Below are 19,385 nucleotides of genomic sequence, written 5' to 3'. Positions count from 1 at the left end.
CCAATACACAGTATTAATTCTAAGATGGAAGGTAAGGGTTTTAAATATATAAATATATATATATATATATATATATATATATATATATAAAACCCAAAAGTATTGAGAACTTTTTATCTTGAGGATAATGGGTTGATGGGTTTAGATCATTAACACATATATTATTTTTATGTATATATGTGCATATGTATGTGTGTATGTATATATGTAATTAAATGAAATTGGAGGAATGTCCACATTTCCTTGATTTATGGGGACATCATCTTCATAAATGACTCTTATGGGGCAGGGAGTAAGAATTATCACCATTACATTGAATGAATAGACAGAGATCACTATGAGGAACTTGTTGCTACCATTCTTGTCATTTTTTTGCAGAACTTAACTTCACAATTGTTACTTTTTCTGATTCTCTTGTAGTCTCCATTATTGGAGGTTTGACTGCAATCTCACAGTACCCCTGCCATGTATCAGTCTCTGCTTCATTGAGTAATGCTGGTCATGAACTCCATCTTTTGCTCTTTCTGATTTAAGTAAAGTCCTTCTGTGTGAATAAAACAAAAACACTGCTGTATCCCGCTGCTTCATTATATCTTTGTGTCCATGAGACAGGTTTGTCAACTGATTTGATTTTTTTTAATTAACTAAGATGCAGCATGTAAGCTCTCCCTGCCACCATATTTAATCAGATTCCAGAATGAGTCAGTAAACCTCGAAATAGGATGACATAAATCTGCTAAAAATTATGGATCATTGATTCTAAAAGCCTTATTCATGACAAATTATGCCTAGATTAAAAATAGAAAGACAATAAAAGATCTACTAGTCACTGTTCACTGATGAACCAAGAAGTCAAGTATCTGTTTTCTGTAAGATTTAAGCAATTTCAAGGAGGCAAGATGTGCATTTTAGTCACTGTTTTTTTTTCACAGCATAGTGATAATTAAAGATACACATGAGATTTAGCATGTTAAAGTGAAACAATTCAATGACGATTCCCTAATTTTCAGAATTTTAAAGGTTATTTCTGGACATTTAAATTACTTAAACTCCTTGTATCTAAAACAAAACATTATTTTTATCTCTAAAGCTGACTCTCCTTTCTGATTTCTCTATTTCTCTCATGGGTTTTCACATTTTACTACTTCCTCAATTGGCCAAACTTAGGCCATTAGTTTTTTTCTTAATTCTCATGTTTAACTAGTCACTATTAATCAATCCCTCAATCAATGAGTAAGCATTTAGAAACACCATGTGCCAGACACTGTATTTGCTAAGTGGTAGGGATATAAATGCAAAGAATGAATTAATTCCTACTCTCAAGGAGCTCACATTTTAGCAGTCTTCTGGTCCTTCTTTCAAAATGGTTCTCTTTCCTATATGCCTCTGAGTTTCTATTTTAAATATTATTATCTCTACTATCATAATACCTGATTACCATGTCTATATTCCTTATTTGTATCTCATAGCCAAATCTCCCTCAATCCTATATTCTATAAACAGATTAACCTTTCCAAAATATTAATTTTATTGTTTTAGAGCATGATTCATTATTTTGAGTCCTCACAGATACAAGTTAAGGACTAAAGACACTCCACTATTTTGTCACAGACCCATTTCTCAACTTTATCTCCACGCGTTTGTAATTATTGGTCAAAAGACTAGTCTCAGAGAGTAATCATTAGTGAAAAGACACTGAATGACAGGCAGGATCTGAAAATATTTCAATGCCCCAAATTAGAGTGGACCAAATATATTGAAATTTTGTAGGAACAAATGCATAATGACTGTTGAAACCCACAGAAAAGATTATGAAGAAGATATGGTAAAATAAGAGTTTGCCTGAAAACACTTGGGAGCTTAGGAAAGTGAAAGTACAAAATGACTTAAAAATGACTTAAAACTTAAAGTTACATGCTACCCCCAAAATAACAATTTAATCCTAGAGTGCCTTAAAAGGATATATATTTGTGGCTAAAGGAATTAATCTCCTACTGTACTGTGCCATAGTTATACAACATTCTCTGGTATTATGTTTAGTTCTGAGCATCACTTTTGAGGAAAGCTATTGAGAAACTGGAGAACATTCAGAGGAAACTGATACAAGGGATCATACCATATATGTATTTTTGTTGTTGTTCACTTATTTTCAGTCATATCTGACTCTTCATGACCTCATTCAGAGATTTTTGGGGTTTTTTTGGCAAAGATACAGGAGTGATCTACAATTTCCTTCTTCTGTTCACTTTACAGAAGAGGAAACTAAGGCAAACAGGGTTAAATGACTTGCCCAGGATCACACATCTACTAAGTGTCTGAAGCAAGCTTTGAACTGAAAAATCTGTCTTCTTGATCCCAAGCCCAGTGCTCTGTGCACTATGGTACCACCTTAATGATATATGTCAGTTAATTAAAGTGTATTTTTTAATTGAAAAGGGAAAGATCCAGGAGAGATACAGCAATTGTCCTAGCATATATGAATGATTTTCATGTGAGAAAGGGGTTAGATTTGTTCTGTTTGACCCTTGAGGAAAGTGTAAGGAGCTGCAGTCGAAGAAAGTGATAAAAAATTACATTTGATGTAAGTAAAAACTTTCTCACAATTGGTGTAGAGCTATCTTAGCATTTAGTCACTTAGGTACGATTAGACATCTTCATGCAAAGACTGAATGATCATCTGTCAGGAATGTTGGAAAATAGACTCTTGTTCAGGTATGGCTTTGCCTTAATGACCTCTGAGTTCCTTTATCAAATCTGAGATTCTGGGATTTTCAAGACTCTAATCTGGCCATTTTAAAGTCGAACGTAGGAGTAAAACTGAATTCCAAATATAAGGTTTTTCACTTTTGTTTTGATATGATGTTTTGCTTCTTTCTCTGAAACTATTAAATTATTTTAATCAATGGATACTGTTCAGATAGGCCTTTTGAAAGACTAATCTTTGACTGGTGGATATCATCCATTAACTGGACCTCAGTAACCTCTTTACCTAATGCAATTTTCTGGGTACATGCTTGTCCCTAGATAAAGGTTCTTCAGCAACTTGTTGGATAATTATCAACCAGTCTTATCTGCCCAGCATTCCACAGGGAAATACAGGATCCGTGCTTTTCTCTTAACCCAACCTCCTTCTTAGAGAGCAAGAGGATGAAATCTGAGCCAATTATAGGCTGAGTCCATCAGAATAACAAGTTCATAGAATTTCAGAATCTGGACCTTAGACATCATTGTCCAACCTCTAATCTAATACATGAATCTGTGCTGCAACATTCTTGACAAGTGAAAATCTCCACTCTGCTTAAACATATGTATTATCAAAGGACATACTGTCCCTTGAGGAAGTCCATTTCATTTTAAGACAGCTTTAGTTGTTAGAGCTTTTTTTCTTGTCTGAAACAATAATCTGTCTCTTTGTATTTCCTACCCATTCGTCCTGATTTTGCCCAGTGGGGCCAAGCGGTTTAATTTTAATCCTTTTTTTCTACATGACAATTTCTACAGAAAGAGTATTTGTACCAGTTCTCTTCTGGTTTAAAATCTTCTTAAGTCCTCTTTGTCCCAATTGTATTATATTCAAGTTGATCATTGTGCTTCCTAAATTTAGGGACCCACATTACACTTCACTGCAATAGATACTAGGGCTAGAAAGATAAAAGAAAAGTCTTCTCTTGAGGAAAAGAAGAATATTAATTTACATGTAAAGTAACTTGAAAATCTTACAGTACAATAAAAAGCTGTTGCTTATATTATTTTTTTCTTTTTCCCTTCTTTTTCTTCTTCAGAGTACTACTATATAGATTTGGCAACAGGGAAATGGTATACACTATAAATATGAAATGTGGAATAATGGAATGGCTTTTGGAGTCAGGGACTAAATTCAAGTCCCAGCTATGCTATTGATTTCCTGTGATGTCTTGGACAAGTCTTTTAAGCTACCTGAACTTTAGTTTCCTTAATTTCAAAATGAATTGGTTGGATTAGTTAAGCTCTAAAATCCTTTATCTCTGTTCTCTATTTATAGATTTAAAAATACTTGTTATTACTTTGTACTGTCTTAGAATGCTAAAGTTGTAGAACAGTAATAATTGGGGCTGATTAGGAAAGGCCACCTGGAGGAGACAATGCATGAGCCCTACCTGAAAGAAGAGGAAGAGAACCTGTTCAAATTTACTGAGAGAGAATCTGGGATATCATTTTTTGTACACAGAAAATAAGCTAAAATACATAAGATCTCAGAATCTTAAAAAATCACAGCAATAACCAAATAGATATAGCAGTAGGACTTTATGAATCTAGTGGCAGGCTTCAGATCTTTTATTTGTGAACTCGACTAGGTAAGTTTGGTGCAATTTATCCCCCAAATAATTTCAGGCTGATGCAATTTTCACTTATAGCAACTCTTGGGAGATCTCTAGGACAAAGAAGCTGCTCTCTATGGCAAAGAAGGTAGTAGCCATCCTTATAAATTAATACATTATTTTAAAAAAATCCTTACTGTTTCTCTTGTAATCAATAATTAGTACTGCTTCCAAGGCAAAAGAACAGTAAAGGCCAGACAATTGAGTTTAAGTGATTTGCCCTGGGTCACACAGCTAGAAAGTATCTGAGGTCAAATTTGAACCCAGGACCCCCCAACTCTAGGCCTGGCTCTCTATATACTGAGGCACCTACCTGCCCCCACACATCACTTTTTGTTGTTGTTCAGTCATTTTCAACTACGTCTGACTCTGTGACTCCATCTGAGTTTTCCTTACCAAAGACTTTGGAGTTGTTTGCACTTTTCTTTACATAAGAAAACTGAAGCAAATATTTAAGTGACTTGTCCAAGGTCACAAAGTTACAAAGTGACTGAGGCCACACTTGAACTTAGAAAGATGAATCTTTCCAACTGTAGGCCCTCTATTCTATCCATTTTACCAATCTGACTTTCTCCACACATCATTCTGGTGTGGTTATTAGTACATGTGTACAAGTTCCATTAATGTAGACTAGAATTTTTTCTCCTCTAGTGCCTCATTTAGGTTTCTGGCCAAAATTAGCACCTCCCCTTTTATAACATTCATTTAAAAAAATGAGTTCCAAATTCTTTCCTCTCTACAGCCACTCCCTGGAAATAATATGATATCCATTATAAATTATAAATTGAAAGTTATACACAATATAAAATAAGCACTTTTAACAGATGTTTCTTCAATGAATTAATGATTTTTAAATGACAATATGAAATAGCATTCAGCCTCTAATTAAGAAGATAACATGAATTTTGAGAAATAAACAGCACCAAACACCTAAGTTTAGAGAATAGCTAATTAATTTACCCAGAAAATAAAGTTGGATGAAGGAGAATAATGTGAAATAAGGATCAGTAGGAAGATTAGAACCAATATATTGAGAGCCCTATGAGACACATTGATATTAATATATTGATAAACTCTCTAGAAAATATGTAGACATCCAAATTTACTTTTTCTTATATTGTGAGATTTCATTAACAAAAATATTACTTATTATATTTTCTGTTTCAAATGATAACATCTTATTCTGTGATTCTGTACATTTCTATTTTGAATTTCTGCCATCTAAATATTGGCTTAACTTATATTTGTTAAGTTCTTGATTTACTGATGGCAAGATTAGTTGACTAATGCAGAGAGGTTCAGAAATATCTGACTCTTCATTACCCCCTGGACCCTAGTTATTTATGGGGTTTTCTTGTCAAGGACACAAGAACGATTTACCTTTTCCTCCTCCATTGGACCTATTTTTTTATAGAGAAATCAGAGGTTAAGTAATTTGCCTAGAATGACAGTTAGGAAGTGTCTGGTTTGAACTCATATTCTACTGAGGCCAGACCCAGTACTCAACCACTGAGCCACATCTGTCTCTATGAAATTTGGCCAGTAGTATAAATACTTAGTGATTTCACATTAATTTCAGTGATTTGTATCCTCTTGTTTTCTTCTTTTATCTTATCTGTAATATCTTTCAAAGCTATATAATTATTTATGTTTCCTCTACACATCTATTAATAATCTGGAAGCAACATGCCTGAGTCTGCATGTGCTACTTCCCAAGTGAGTTTTGTTTAAACAATGAGATTGAAGTGTAAAGATAAGTGATAAGATTAGGGATTCCTGGGTTGGAAAATTTGCCTTTGGAGAAGACCCGCCTTTTCCACTTGGTGAAGGTAAACCCCAGAGTTTGGTCATCTGGGACTCTGGGCATACCTAGGGACAAGCCCAGGCTTTAGGTAAGGGCTCAAATACATCTGTGAGCCCTTCCTCTTTATCCTTTTTTTTTTTTTTTGATAATCCATACTAATTAGGTTAGCAGATAGTCAGATATCTGGGTTTATGGGTCTTAGAGATAAGGAGTTTAGAGTAGTTTGAGTGAATTCTCAAAAAGAAGAAATAATTCACTTTGAGGTGAAGAGGTTGGGTGGAGATTAGACCTATAGTTTTAGGGACCTACCTATCAATTTCCCTTTACTCCTATTATAAAAAATAAACTTTGTTTCTAAAGCCCAAGAGGTTTGTACTTTACTGGCCTAGAAATGTCCCTACGTGGTTGGTTATCATCTCCCATACATCTAGGAAGGATTTTAATTGCAGAAGGTATTTAAATCTCTACTTCTCTAAATTCATATTGATGATTTTTAAAAATACTTTCTTTTAATAGGAAGAATTTCATGGCTCTTTGCCTCATTGGGATTTGAATTTTTCAATGAAGCAGTTTTATTTAGTGTTTTGAAAGTTTCAGAGAGTTCATTTTATTGGGAATGATTGTTTCTTCTTCTTTTTCATAGTACATTGCCCCTTACCATAATGTATGGGTTTATCTTGGTAGTTTGCATGCATAATGACTGAAAGGACAAATGTTTATTTAATTATGTATAAAATGCATTCATATATATTTTAAGTGTGTATATATATGTATATATAGTTTATTTTTAACTTCTTTGTCACTCAAGCTAAGCTCTTTACTGGCAGACCTTCCTGTGATAATGAGCCACTTAAGACATTTAACATTTCTAGCTAAGGATTACTCTACCCATAAATGCAACTTCTTTAACTTGAATCTTTACGGGCAGAAAGGACAAAGCTTTTTTAATAATTACATTTTAAATTTATTTTTCTCATATAAATATAAATTATGTATATGTATGGTCATACACATGTATGTGTATGCATTTATACACATATAAATACATATATATGTTTATATATATGTGTGTTTTATATACATATATATATATATAAATCCATAGAGAGAGAGTTTATTTTTAATTTGCCATTCAACTTAAACTCTTTGCAGGCATACCTTCATATGGTAATGACTTATTTAAGACTTTCCTAGTAATAACTCTAGCTAAGGATTACTCCACCCATAAATTCAACTTCATTGGTCATTAAAAAAAAAAACAGCCATCCTTCAACCTCTTATAAAAGTGACAATAATTAATGACATCTGAAAGTGTATTGGTGTTCTCAAAGAAACAAACACTTATGAAACCCATAAACTTCAAATTAGGCTATAGAGGTTTCTAAAATCTTGTGCAAGTAATATTTACATATTAGCCCTTTAAAAATAATAATAATTACAAAACAAAAAAGGAAAGAAAATAAAAAGTCAAGTAAAGACAGTGATGGAAGAGGAGAGTGATTTACATGGTGGTAATCAGAACTATAAAGATTACATTACAATTAGCCCCATTAGAAAATAAACAAGCAAACAACACTTCATTTGAATTTTTACCTGGGAATGTCAAATCTTTGCTTTATCAGTCTTGGAGACTGATTTGTATACTATTCTTACAGGTAACAGATTTTAAAGTCAATTTAAACTTCTGTTCGAAAAAATTGCTTCGTGCCTCTCAATCTAGTCTGACAGGTGGGTTGATTTTTTTTAAAATGAGTTGACTTTCTTTGGAGAGTATTAATTTACACTGGATGGAATCATGGGTGAGAAAAAATTTATTGCTTACCCTTCCCAGCAAAGTACAGCCTTTTTCTACTTATCTTCTATTAGTATCTATCAGTACCTCTCTCTCTATTCGTAGTTCCTAATTCTGTGTGAGGAAATCTGCCAAGGTGATAGCCACTGACACAAAAACATTTCTCATCTATAGGAACATTAATTTGAACATGGCAAAGGATTCTTTTACATCTACTACCCTAATATCAATATTCTATAAGTCTCAACTCGGTTCATTTAATTTTTTGGTCCAAGTAAAGGTGATAAAAGTGACATATGTGCTGGTTGTGGTTACTAATGTCTGATGACAGTAAAGGTTATCCACGTTATTGTGGTGGTTTTGTGTTTTTTTTTTTCAGCATGAACTCTCAGTTTAGAACCATGCAGATAAGTAGCATCTCAAATTTATAGTGGAAGCAATCTTGGATAGGAGACTTTAAGTGACATGTCATTACCATACAGCTAACATATATCAGGGGAAGGTACCAGGGCTTCCTTATTCAAATCCTTGCCATAACATATTACCTCTTACTAATGTTAATAATTGTAATATAAATATAAATTTAACCTGGGTGAGGTTGGGGAAATGAGTTATTTATCATTACAGAACTAAAAAAAAAAAGATTTAAACTCTTTTCACTTAATATTCAATGTACTATGCCATATAGGCACAATTATAAGTCCTTCTACACTATAAGCAAATAATTCAAATACAAGCGTTATGAACAATGTGAATAAAGCATTTTTCTAAAGTAAAAGTGCATTGGAAATGGAATTACTATTAGAATATTTTGTGATATAAACCTTGCAAGACAATAATCAGGAGAACAAAGATAGCATCATATTCAGTTTTAGTTTTCCTTGAAGCTAGTACAGTGACCTCCTGATAGTACATAATTTTAAAATGTTATTTGAATGGAATTGAAATTTGCAATTGAAAAATTCAGCACCTTGCTCAGGATTCCACTGGTTGTATTATAACTGACTTAATCCAAGGCTTTCTGGCTCTAAGTGATGTGATATCTTCCTGCCAAAATACATTTTGCAACTATGGTTATAAAAATTCAAATAAAAAAATAAACCTCCCAGTTATACACAATTATGCAAAATATGCAAAAATACAAAATCATATTATTTTATTACCAGCTTGATCAGAACTATGTTTGAAATATTTTATTCTAGCTAATCTTAATTTAATTTTCCTGTACCTTGCAATTCAACACTATTATTTTGCTTTAATTGGGTCAAAATTTAAGAGAGTCTACTAGTTATAGGTATGGTGAATAGATTCTACATTACCATATAGATATTAAATGTCACTGTAAAGTCTACTAAAGTAAGAATCTATAACAAATAGAAATGTAGATAGCCTTTCTGGTGGGATGTTAGTAAACTGGGGTTTTAAATAGAATCAATTAATTTTTAGCACAAACGAATTGATGCAATATAGTATAAAAGAAATTGGAATGAAATCCTCCCATTTATAAGAAGATTTGATATAACAAGTAATAAACATTTGAAAGTCAAACAGCTGTAAACTGGTATTGTGAAAATGTTCATTTTAAATGGCGGTCATCAATTCATCTGATTTTTCTTCAGTGTTCACTTGTCTAATTTTGTAATAATATATTAAAGTTACTCTCAGTATACACTTGCACTTAATGAAATTAAATGGAGTTTAAATGCCTGAAATATATAAAAGTTATTTTGTAAAGTTTGTGGTTGCTTTGAAAAACGTAAGTATAATATAATTCTTATTGTACCAATGCTTAAAGATAAAATACATAAAATTGGAAACTATGAACTATTTCAGCTAACAATGACATTAATTAACATAATATGAATAATCATAATAACCTATTATATTTTTTTACTACCTTGTGAGTTAGGGAGTAGAATTGTCATTAGCACCATTTTGAACCAAAAGATAGATAATGAACCAAAGGATCAAAGCTTCAGTTCTATGGTTCCACTCTCCAATAGATCATTCTTCTCTCAACAAACACACTAAAAAAGCAAAAAAAAGAAAAAAGAAAAAAATTCTTTTGTTGTGGTTTGTTGCTTTACTTGAACTTCCAAACAACTTTAGACAAAAAACAGATTATGCGAACATCATATTTTGTTTTTAAAAGTGGTACCAAGGAAAAGTATATCTGTAGGAAAGTATAGCAGTTGTGCTGTTAATATTATATGTTTATATAATAGTATATATATATATGTATGTGTGTATACATATAGGTATATGTACAGGTACATACACATATATACATTTATTCATTTATTTATTTATTACACAATGTAACAATTAAAAAGGCCAGCCATAAATGTTTGATAGAAGGGAGATAGAGAAAGTCTGTATGGTGAGTCTCTCTTCCAGCTCTCCCCTGGGGCTGAATATACACTGAAACTGAGTTACCTGGGTGGTCGTGCCACCCCACCGGAGTTAGGGGAGAGGCTTCTCTATAAGATGAGGTATGTGGTACCTCAATCCAATTCTGAATAAGGATGAGGTTCATACAAGCCTCCCCCCCATCAGTTAATTTCACAGCAGGTGGTCTGGCTTCAAGATGGAGGACACCAGACCAAGCTGTGGTTCCCCTCTACCTTGTTTTCTCTCAGGCAGTCTGGAACACTATCTGACTGATGAATGGCTTTTATTATTCACAATTCAGGGATTTGGGAAAGGGTGAAAGGCAGGGGGATTTTGGGGTGCCCTCTTCTCCATTTCTATGGGGTCTGTCACTTAGGAGGGAACCTTTGGGGTTCCCACTCCTAAGCTTCTTCCCCCTCCCCTTCTCCTTCTGTTTCTATTTCTGTTTCTATCCTTTTTTATAATTGTAAGTTTTGACTGAAAGGGGGTCTCTCAGCAAGGTTGGGTAATGGGAGGAGACTAAGAGATCTCTTCCAAAATAGAGTCCAAAAACTTAGCTGACAGGATGGTTGAAATCTTGATGGGTGAGATGTGATGGAATGACTTTGATCAGGGAATTAGGATTTCAATTTCCAAAGAAAGATCCTCAGGAAGCCCTCAGGACTGGATCTGAGAAGAGTTGTCCTCCTCCTCCCTCTTCCCAGTCCTCTTCCTGAAGACCTCTCCTCTCCTTCCTCCTCAGAGAAATTCCCAGAATTCTCTCTGGTCTAAATTGTCAGCAACTGTCAGCACCTGCCTTCTCTGGCTCCTTTGGTCCCATCCCCCTTGCACAAATTCTATCTTTACAACAGTGAATAAGATTTCTTTTCAGTTTGTAGTAAAAAAAAATAGTGTTTTTAAAACACCAAGAGATAGCACTGGATGACAATATTTTTAAGGACTTAAGAAAAAGTATATGTTTACCATATCTATTCTCATAATGATTTTTAAATAAATGTTAATGTATTTACCTCTCATTCTCCATTTTCCAAAACTGAAAAAGTCTTATTCTATTTAATTGAACAAGCATTTATCAGACACCTTATTTTTTTGTGCCAGGTAATAAAGGATATAAATTAGGCAAATTTTTCACCTTCATGAAACTAATAGTGTACTGGAGAGTAGGACAGGACAAATATAGATTGTTATGATGTGAAATAATATGTAAGTTCATTAGATATGTTCCAAACAATCCTCTGTGAATTCTGATGTCCTTATTATAAGGAAGACTTTGTAGAGGAGAGAGCATGTACACTGGACTTTAAAGGATGAGTATTAATGTATTAACAGTTTGGGAAGAGAGGGGTTTATCCCAGCATATCACAGTGGTAAAAGTACCAGGTTTGAAGGAAAATTTCACCTCCAAAGCTTACTCTATATATGAACTTGAGCAAGTCACTTAACTTCCCAGGGACTCAGTTTCCATATCTCTAGAACAAAATATCTGGATTACATGGCCTCAGGAAGCCCTTTAAAATTTATCTATATACTCCTATGCTTCTAAGTAGGTAGAAGGCAGATACTATAAAATGAACACAACAAAGTAGGCTAGCTACAGATTGTAGAAAACTTTAAATTCTATCCTTATTCATCTGAATGCAACTCAGCTGGCCAAGTAAGAACTGTTGATAGGTTTAAGAAGAAGAGTGATATGGTAATATTATATGCTCTAAAATACAAATGCATATAGTAAAATGAGTCTTTTAATTATTACTAAATGAGAACGTGATCAAAATATAAAATATTCTCAGAGTTCTTTTGAGGAAAAGATGAGCATTCCATATGCTCTACCAGTCAATGGTTGTTGAATAGTTTATTACCTCATATGATAACAATATGCATTTTAAAAAGGCAGAAATTAACAGCTGGAAGAAAAATTGCTTATGCTAATGACTTTTAAATGAATTAATTCCTATTAATTATTTTATCACAAAATCAATTATTATTGTACTCCAAGTCATTTTAATTAAGGCAGTCAATAAAATTAGATAAACTGTAGACATAACAAAATTGTTGGAACTTTTAATATTCTTACATAAGAAAGTCACTAAACAGGCACAAATATTAAAATCATTATCAAATACTATGTTATATGAGACATTCATCTTCTTTTAGAAAAGAATAAAGATTCTAAGATAGGGTAAAATACTTTAAGGATATCATGAATATAGGAAATCATAATTTTTATCTGACTCAAATAAAGGATTCAATTTAAATTCTCTTTTGATCAATTTCTGTATACTTAGTAATACATATCACCTAGTATGTCTCTATTCTTTCTCTAATAGTAAATCATTGTCATAAACCAAGTCATACAAGGTTATGTTTTGTATATGTTTATAATATCTCTTTCTTAAGCAACTAAACATAGTTTTTTAACAAAATGAACTACGATGTTTACTGTAAATATTTGTGTGACTCCAACTCACACACCCTTAGCTAGAGAACAAATGACACTTAATGTCCAAAGCAATAAAGAATAATCATTTTTTATACTTCAAGAAAATTAGATAATTGTTTACCTACAGATTTTTTCACCTCACTTCTATTCCATGATTTACTGCTGAATAAATGAAAATGTATTTGTACTTCATAAGTATGTTTCAATTTTTTTATTTTGCATTTCCCCCAGAGATTCAAGCTCAAGCAATATTTTAATGTAGGAACCTATCTGATGAAGGAAAATATATCTAAAAACAGCAATAAAAAATGCAAACAAATAAATTACAGGTGTTAGTTTCTCCTTTCTTTTTGATTGCAGAAGTGTTGGATCAAAAGCTGTGAAAAAGAATACAGAAAGTTTGCTCTAATGAATCACCAGAAAATGCATAATAAAAACAGAATTTTCTACAGGGGAAGAAGAAAGTCCCAACATATTGTTATACCAGTTTCAATGTCTGGTCAGTTTATTTGTCAAATTTAGCCAGTGATATTGCCCAGTATTCTCATTAGATACTTCTCTATTACTTATCTGTGCCTTGTTTCCCCAACTAGATTGAAGACATATTTTTTCTGTATCTCATAAATGAGGCTGACTCATCATGGTGCAGTAGAAAGAATGTTGAACTTTGAAGATCAGAACCTTGGCTCTATCATGTACTCTGTGTATGACCTTGGTCAAATAATTTACTTTTCTATACCTCATTTTTCTAGATATGAATTTTTAAAAATTACTCTAGATAAACTCTTTGTCCACTTTTTGAATGTTCCCTTCTTAGATCTTTTATCTGATTCTCACTGAAGCAGTGAATTGTATTCCCATTTAAATTTATATAAATGGAAATTATGTACATTTAATCTGATTTTCTAAAAGAAAAAAACCCAGCATAAATAAAATATCGGTTTTCTAATCAAGGTCAGAGGTAGATTAAGTTCCTCTAGGGGGAGACCATCATGGTAGCCATGTCTATAAACATTTTTTGGGGGTTTACAGTGTTATTTTTTTTTAAAGAAAACTATGTTCAAAAATAAATCTGTGATTTTATTGATGGTGATATTCCTTCTCAGTAATGAAGAACAGCATCTACTTCCTTCCTGCCTATTCCATGTGATTCATGCTCATGACTTACCCTTAATATGTTCCATCAAGACTTTAAATTTTCATTAAGTTGAGTTTTCATGGCTTGTCCATCAGTTATTCCAGTCTTCTATTGATCTATCTTTGTTTTCTCTCCAAATGTATTGTAAAAGTGAAATTTGGGAAAAAGCCATCTAAAAAGTGTATATATTTCTATGGACATGGGAAATGTATCAAAACTACATTTCCTGTGATCCAACATGGTCAAACTGGTTTCCGTTTCCGGGTCTTTGGGGCATGGGGAGGTCTACGTAGACACAGAGAGGGTTTAAAATCTCCTGGGTTAGGAGGGAGTGCGCTCTCTCTTTGCCAGTAGGCTCTTGGCCAGGAAACAGGAGACAGTAATGGAGGTGGCAGTTTTGAATGCTTACAAGCGTGTGGTCTGATAACTTTATCTATAAACATGGCTTTAATTAAAATACTAATTTATATATTTATACGAGCCTTTATCATTTTTAATATTTATCAGTATTTAAAGATATCTTTTATAATCTTCATCCTGAATAAATGCTTATTAATAATGTACTGAAGCCTACTCACAATGTCACCATTTTCCTCTCCATCACTCTTTGGGTGATCCTCAAGTCCATGACTAAAAACTATACAAAATCACTGGAAGAGTGAATATCATAAAAACATTGAGCATGAGAGATAGTTTAGTGTAGTGTATAGAAAGCTGACGCTGACTTGGAAAGATCTTTGTCACACATATAAAGTGTGCTACATTTATAACATGGGGCAATTCAACTAATGGACCTATGACCTAAGAAAGCACTAACATGGTGAATTGTTGAGCTTGTTCTGATATAATAACCAAGAAAGTTTCTTCCCTGATACTAAGGGATACTTAGTTTCTTCCCTGGTTTCTTCCTTGATACTTCCTCATACTAAGACAATCACAAATCTGGTAAAAACAAATAAAATGAAAATCTGGGCCATTGTATCAGGGCAAAGTTGTATTTAAGAACAATAAAGTTTTGTTATCATACCTAAAGACTTTTGAATACTTTAAAAAATGGAAAACAACTTGATTCCATCATTTCATATTCCATTTCTTTTCTATTATTAGAAGTTTCATGTAGAATTTGAGAGGATTTCCTTATTTAACCTTTTCCTCCCAGGCTTGCATCTTATGATTGTGGTACATGGCCTGTTTCTCTGTTCTAATGAACTATGATGAATCAAGTTCCTAGCTGAGGTGGAGGTCCAAGTCTCTGGATTTCTAAGTTTTAAACACCTCAGAGTATCCAAATGGGGCAAAGGAGGGCTTCAAGCAACCTATTTTAATTCTACTAATCATGGAGACATCAGATGTGAGCTTTGGGTAATTAAGCACTTTACCAAAGCATGATACCTAAAATATGTGCTAGAAAACACTCCAAACTCCATATTTAACAAACTGTAAATGATAGGTCTCTGTGTCATAAAGCTTCCTAAATGTTATATGTTTTTAAACAATGGCATTTAATTCCATTTAATGATAATACCTTAGTACAATCTACAAACTTTATTTTCTTCATAAATTTGCCATTCACTAAAAAACAAAAGGCATAAAAATGGCTTCATCAGAAAAAATGGAATTTGAAAAATTAATTTTTGAGGAATTTTTATACATATTGCAGAGGAGACATGAGGTGATCTGAAACATTTAATGACTTTCAAAGAACATGATCTAATATTTTTTATTGTTGCTTTCTTTTTTCTCCTTTCAAGTTGTAGCACACACAGGCAATAACAGTCAATCTAGCTCTGCTATATCTATTCAGCTGTTTTTAAAATGGACCATTCTTGTTTTCTCTAGTTGTCTGAGCATCTTTATCTTTCACCTTGGCATAAAATAATACTTTGAAAATAAAATAATGGAACACATTTTTTCTTAAAAAGTAAAATTTAAATAGCATTTAGTATGATACAGATAATATTTGTATTGTATTTTCTTTTTTCTTTTTATTTAAACTTTTGCCTTCTGTTTAGAATTAATGTAAGTATCAACTAGGCAAATAGAATGAAGTGCCTTGCCCACAGACAAACAGGAAACCAGGTCCTCCTGTCTCAATGGTCTGACACTCTGTCAACTGAGCCACGGAGTTTCCCTTGGGTTATATTGTGCACCCTTTTTTCCATTACCAGTTGTTGCTTCTCAAATGGTTCTTTAGGCTAATATTTCTCAACATGTGGTTCGAGAACTCCTAAGGCAGTGATTCCGAACCTATGGCATGGGTGCCGAAAATGGCACAGAGAGAGGTCGCAGTGGGCATGTAACTGCCCTCCCTCACCTCCCCCCAGAATTCCTTACTAGAAAGGTGGAGGGATGTGGCCAGAGTTGCTCTCCTCCCCCTCTCCACTGTGCCTGTTGACATTTTTTCACATTCCCGCCCCTCTGCCCAGCAGCCCAATGAAAAACCACAGCTTGTAAGAGTGGCAGCTCACAGGTAGTGGAGCTGGAGGGGAGTGGCATGCTCAGGCCACTCCCTTCACCCTCTCTACACTCTGTAATGGACAAAATATGGGTTTCCACAAAATAAGAGAGCAGCTGCTGAACCTGCTCTTTTATCTCTTTTCTACCTCACTTCCTGTCTCTATGGTTCCTCCTTCCTGTCTCTATGGTTCCTCCTTCCTGTCTCTATGGTTTCTCTTTCCTGTCACTGTGAGCTGATTAATCCCTACACATCTCTATGGTAAGAGGACCTCCAGGTCCCCCATAAAATTTAAAAAGGAATAAAGAATCCCTTTTTACAACCCACTAAGGACATTCCTCCCTTCACCCTCCCCTTTGCCCAGCAGCCCAATGGGAGCTCTTTCTCCCTCCCCTGTGTGGGGTAAGGGGGAATGGGACACCCAGGACCCTCAGTGGGGGAGGGGGTGGCACCCCGCTGCGCTGCCCTAAGAACTCCTTTTAGGAAATCATCAATGTAAAAATAATATTGTTCACAATAATGCTAATTTAATGTAGAATATGGTGAATGGACATAGTTACAACATGCATAAACAAAAGCTCTTTGTTATCTTCAATTTTTAAGAATATGTAGGGATCTTGAGAATAATATTCATGCATTGATTGTCTAGACTTTGGACAATATGGAAACCAAACAACAAGGCACAGAGATCTGGCTCTATGCTATGCTTAGTTCTCCAAATGAAGTCTTTCGCATTCTGGGTTTAACCTTTCAACTGTGAATCACAATCAGCACCAGAGCCCTGATTTTTTTCCTTTGTCCCTTCATTACATTGAAGAATTAAATGTGGTGCAGAACTAAAACACAGTTTGAAGCAGCTGTACTAATTCCTTCAAACAGATCAGATGATGTTTCTATTGCTAAGATCATTGTATTTTTGTCTCCGGAGTTCAGCAGCAACATGAAAACTTCTGTATTATGGCTTCACTCTCAAGACACACTCCCTCTATTAGACCCACCCCCTTTCCTTTTCCGCTCCTCCTTCTCTGTTGTTTATGTTAGTTTTACTCTGAAATCTCAGACCACAAAGAAAACTGCTTAGTGCTGTCCCCTACTTAGAAACCGGGGAGAGAAGTTATTCTTTTCCTAATGCTTTATGACAGAGTTAGGAGGAGCAGGGAAAGCTCAATGTGGAAATGGACATTCAGAGAGTCTTCTGTGGAGTCTGTCACAAAGAAGGCTGGCTACCTTGTAGTTGCCACATTCCATAAGTGCTGTCAATTGATCGTATGAATGTAACCTCCTGTGTTTTGGAATATGGTTTGCCCTCAGTCTGACTGATAATGAAAGGACAAAGGAAAATTCAGAGCCCCTGTGCTAGTTGTGATTCACTGTTGAGAGATTAAATCCAGGAGTTGTAGATGAGAAGGACTTCATTTGGACAGAGAGGCACCTAGCCAGAGCTCTGTGACTCATTGCTTTGCCCTCAGTCTAACTTCTTCAGCAGCTCCTTCACAATCTAGCCTAATATACTCACATGATTTAAAAGAGAGAAAAGAACCTCTTTCAATCTTATAATAAACACATTCTTTATATTTTGTTTCATTTTTGTTTTGTGTTTTTAAATCTTCAGAAGATTAAAGTAACAGACTAGAAATTCCTATAGGACTCTGCTGAAAACAATTCTCCTGCAAACAATACCCAAAAGCACACTTTTTGAGAAATTTCAGAAACTCCCACAACCTGAACTCTGCTAACCCCATAGCCATTTTTTGGTGTTTTATGATAATAATGCTCTTCACATTGTTTTCCATTTCACTGCCCACACTGAAATCTACATGAACATTGCCTGGGCAGACCCTTTATTCGAAAGCTAGAAATTGTTTTAGTAGCAGGAAGATTCAGGGTTAGAACAGATATGCCAAGGATGCTATCATATTTTTCAGTAAAGTTTTGTGGAGTCTGAGAATATATGTGTATATGTGGAAATGTCTATTTTTTTATTCTTGCCATGTTTCTTTTTTAGGAAGAAGTATCTTTTTTTACTAGTAATTACTGCATATTATAAGGATAATAATGAATAATATAATAAATAATAGAAACTTCAAATTAAGATATTAATAGGTCAAATTACCTTAATCTCATCATTTGAATTCCTGTTAAAAAATTGAATATATATTTTCTGTATACGAAGACCTCTAAAACAAAGCATAGCTAGTGCTAGCAAAATAAATGTAATACTCTTTAACCATCCTCTCCTAATTTAGTCCCTTTCCTCTTTTGATTATCTCTTAATTATACTGTAGGTAGCTTGTTTGTATGTTTTCTCTCTCCTTACATTAGAAGGTCTTTATGAGCAGGTGGTCTTTACCTTCCTTTGGATTCCCGCATGCTTAACATATTACCTGACATAATTATTTGGTGTTTATTAGCTTATTAACTATTGATATGAATATATGATATTTTTATTCACAGAAAAAAAGGAAGTGCCATTAAAAAAGTTCCCTAATATATTCATCACTGTTACCCAATATTTAATATTAACTGTCAGAAAATTACTATATTTGGTCTCCTTTGTGAGGGTGAAAAAAGTGATACCTTTTAACATGAGAATGTTTTTTATGATGGAATAATGTACAGATTTTTGAAATATAGGACAGAATTGTATCTAGAAAACAAAATATAAACACTTGATGGATCTGTGATTGGAAAAACAGAATCCATTGACTATGAGGTAAATGTGAAAAAAACAAAATAGAAAAATGTTAAAGGAAAGACTAAAATTTACATGGAACTACAGTTGAAGAGATTTTTCTTTCAGAAACAGTAAGCTAGAATATTCAAATGAAAATTTTGTACATTTTTCAAAATTTAAAAATGCAGATTTATATAATTGAGTGACAATGAAAATTGAAGGAAGTATTTTGGAAGTTAGAAGGGGAAAAATTGGATTTGTTATTACAAGTTTAATAATAACAAATAAGAAAAATTGGGGTTGGGGGAATTTTTTAATGGAAATCTTGGCAGA

At 33.7% G+C, this 19,385-nt stretch overlaps 1 protein-coding gene across 1 annotated transcript in view; it reads left to right on the top strand.

Annotated features, from left to right (window-relative positions):
* ERBB4 (erb-b2 receptor tyrosine kinase 4) overlaps window positions 1–19,385 on the top strand; it is a 1,378,308-nt gene that overhangs the window by 669,741 nt on the left and 689,182 nt on the right. The window lies entirely within an intron of this gene.

The sequence above is a fragment of the Gracilinanus agilis genome, chromosome 3 (genome assembly GCF_016433145.1).
Source record: "Gracilinanus agilis isolate LMUSP501 chromosome 3, AgileGrace, whole genome shotgun sequence".
Classification (NCBI taxonomy): Eukaryota; Metazoa; Chordata; class Mammalia; order Didelphimorphia; family Didelphidae; genus Gracilinanus; species Gracilinanus agilis.
The sequence above is the reverse complement of the archived record's forward strand: the minus strand, read 5'-3'. Positions and strand labels throughout refer to the sequence as shown.